The following is a 3,253-nucleotide window of genomic DNA, read 5'->3' as shown; positions in this document are numbered from 1 at the left end:
AAATTATATATCCATATTTGCCATTTATTTCTAAAGTATTTTATGATGTTTAGCATATTTTGAAAAAAATAACAAAGTACATATGTAATATACAAAGAAAAAAAATATGAAACAAATAAATCTGGTCATTCCTCTTTTCCTCGCAATATTTTTCATTTTCCGTTCTATTTCTCCCTCTTTAATAATGTTTTTTAGCTAGCAATGTAGTACGCCTTTTCCATGTTTCTTTAGTTTTCTTTAGTTAGATTTTTGTTTGTCTTTCTTTAGTTACTTGAAAGTAAAAGTTATAAGTTACACAAAGACATTTTTAATTTGGGAATCAAGTGATCTTGTAAATGTAATATTTATATGAGCAGATTAAGCAAAACAACTAAAAAAAATTGGTTAGCGTGAAATTTCAGTTCAGTTATAACTTTCAAAATTATTTATTATGAAAATGAATTACAAAAAGTGAATCACTTCTTCACGAAAAAAGTACAAACTTTGATAAGGAGGGAAAACTTTGTCCAGAGCCTCGATACATACTATTCCTTTTGAGAAACTTTTTCAGTATTCTCCACTTCTATTCCGATCTCAGCTTTTTCACTTTCTCATTATTTGGTCCTCTACCTTCATTCTTCGCTAGATTTGATTTCGATTCTGTATTTTCACTTTCTTGCAGATTCAGTTCTTCCTTGTGTAGTTTCTTCTTCAATTGTAAACACCTCAATAGAATCAAACTAATGGCTCTTCCTCAACTCATTTGTCTAAACTTCTCTCCACCGTCGTCCAACGCCTCTGTAACTCTCCACCGTCTGCAATCTTGCTTTGTTTCATGTACCTTCTTTTCATCGGACCTTCACAATTTTTCTTTTTACTCCATTATCAATCATTTTTTTGGCTAAAAAACTCCAAACCATATTTTGTTAATTGGTTGATGATAATGTGAAAACTTTTATATAGATGTGAGAGTGCACAAAGTAAGTTTAATTCTTCCAAAGAGTTTAGTAACTAAAAATCCACGTTATTAAATCATTATGATATAATAGAAATATCTCATTCATAGTATAATTATGATGTATTACGTGATATTGAAGAATGTGAATAATGTTGGAAAACTTTAAACAGTCCGTACAGGATCACAAGCAAATCAGTAGCTAAAACCTCATACGAGTTGTGGACAGGTAAGAAGCCTAGTATTAGGCACTTACATATTTGGGGGTGTCCAGCTGAGGCTAGGCCTTACAAACCTAATGAAAAGAAATTAGATTCAAGGACTATTAGCTGCTACTTTGTAGGTTCCTCAGAAAGGTCGAGAGGTTTCAAGTTTTACGACCCCTCAAACAGATTCTTTTTCGAAATAGGGAATGCCAAATTTATTGAGGATGTTGATTATGGTGGGAGCAATCAAAACAAACAAATTGTGTTTGAAGAGAAATTTGTTAATATTCCTTCTACAATTACAGTTGCAAGTGATCAGATAGCTTTACCAAATGCTTTTTTCAACCTGTAAATCAGGCCTATGTAGAAAACACAATGATACCACCTTCTTCTCAAGTTTTTTGATCTCTTAAATTTTGTTAAGGCTCCCAAAGACCATAAAGTAATAAGTTAAGAATTTTAAATGGAATATAACATTGAAAGTTAATGTATCAATGTTAAGAATTTTTTCATTAAATCTAAGATTTTAGGAATCGCAAACGCATCTTAAGATCATAAGGTATTAGATTGTGAAGAATTTTCATTAAGAAAGTGATATTGTAGTAAAGGACTAATGTCATGAAACTTTCTTAAATCTAGGATTTTAGGATTGTTAGCGCATCCTAGAACTATAGGGTATTAGATTTTACAAAATTTCAAATAGATTATGACATTAAAATAACATCATTAATACCAAAGTTCACATGTCTACAGATTTAAGAGCAGCCAAAACATCTTAAATTTGATAGTCAAAATGTATCAACCTTATAAAGGTATGGTATTAATATTGCAATCAATTCATCAGGTAATTAGCCGGTCGCCCAAAGGTACGGTTAATATGGGGAATTGATTGGGTAGAATGAGACATTTAAATAGTAAGAACAGAACTTTTCCGGTTGCCCAAAGGTACGGTAAAGTTCGAAGGATTTCTTTTTTGTTTCAGTTCTATAGTTAGTAAGTTTCATGCGATTTGCAAACTTTTGCCCAAAGGTGATGTTGGAACTTACTAGTGTCAAGTTCATTTGTCTTTACCACAAAACTAACTTTGAATATTTTGGCAACATTATATTGCAGAACTTTGTGTAAATTTTTGTTATGCTTTTCGAATTTTCTAAAATAGTCTTGTATAAAGAGAATATCGATCTGCATTTTCCCAGTTGCATTTTGGGGATGTCTATTTTGCTATTTTTCCGCTACGCATAAAAGAAATAGTTACTTATACTGAGAATAGAATTATACCATGTGTGCTTCCTGTTTCAACTGGAATAGATTAGTCTAATATTTTGCCAAAGTAACCTCTATTAGACAAAATTAATTTATTTTGAACATTAGGCATGTTTTGTCTATGCGAAATAATTATCCCAAAGGGAGATTATTTTGGCCAGATTATGGATAGTCATGAATATGTGATACATTTAGTACTATCATGCTGGTAATGTGTCGGTCCAAAAAAAGACATATTACTAGGCCGTTTTGGTAGTCAATATTTATGAACTATGTATAAGAGTACTACTTACAAATTATTATTTATGGCCAAAGACAAAATCATAATGTTGTGTTAGATATCTTGAGACGAGCCCTTTTAGGATATATAAGTGTTTGGAATATGTATATCCAAAGTTCACTAAAACTAAAGCATATACACATTAAATTTCTGATTGTAAAGAAAGGAGTTCAGAGTCTTCTTGTGTCAATAGATCATATTAGGGCAAACTCCATTATTGCGGATCCGCGAATGAAAGGTTGCAACCTAAAGTTTATTTTTATTTTTATGAGCTTATAGCTTATATGGATGTCGTTGGACTCTATGATGAGCCACTTCAGTGGTAGTTTGTTGTTTTATCTATTCTTTTGACATGTTTAAGAATATTTTCTGTACAGATTAAAGTTTTGAGAATTTTATGTTCATGCGTTAATTGAAAACTCTGAAAATAAAGTTATTGACTTTCTACTGCTACGGTTTTGCATAAAGTGTAAGAAAGTGGTTTATGGACTATTTAAGTCATAAAGCAGGACTAGTTGGAAATAGGCACGGCTGAGATCAATTTTACATGTAATTTCCATGCTACGCATC

This window comes from Lycium ferocissimum, chromosome 9 (genome assembly GCF_029784015.1).
Source record: "Lycium ferocissimum isolate CSIRO_LF1 chromosome 9, AGI_CSIRO_Lferr_CH_V1, whole genome shotgun sequence".
Classification (NCBI taxonomy): domain Eukaryota; kingdom Viridiplantae; phylum Streptophyta; class Magnoliopsida; order Solanales; family Solanaceae; genus Lycium; species Lycium ferocissimum.
This window is presented reverse-complemented; position numbering follows the sequence as displayed.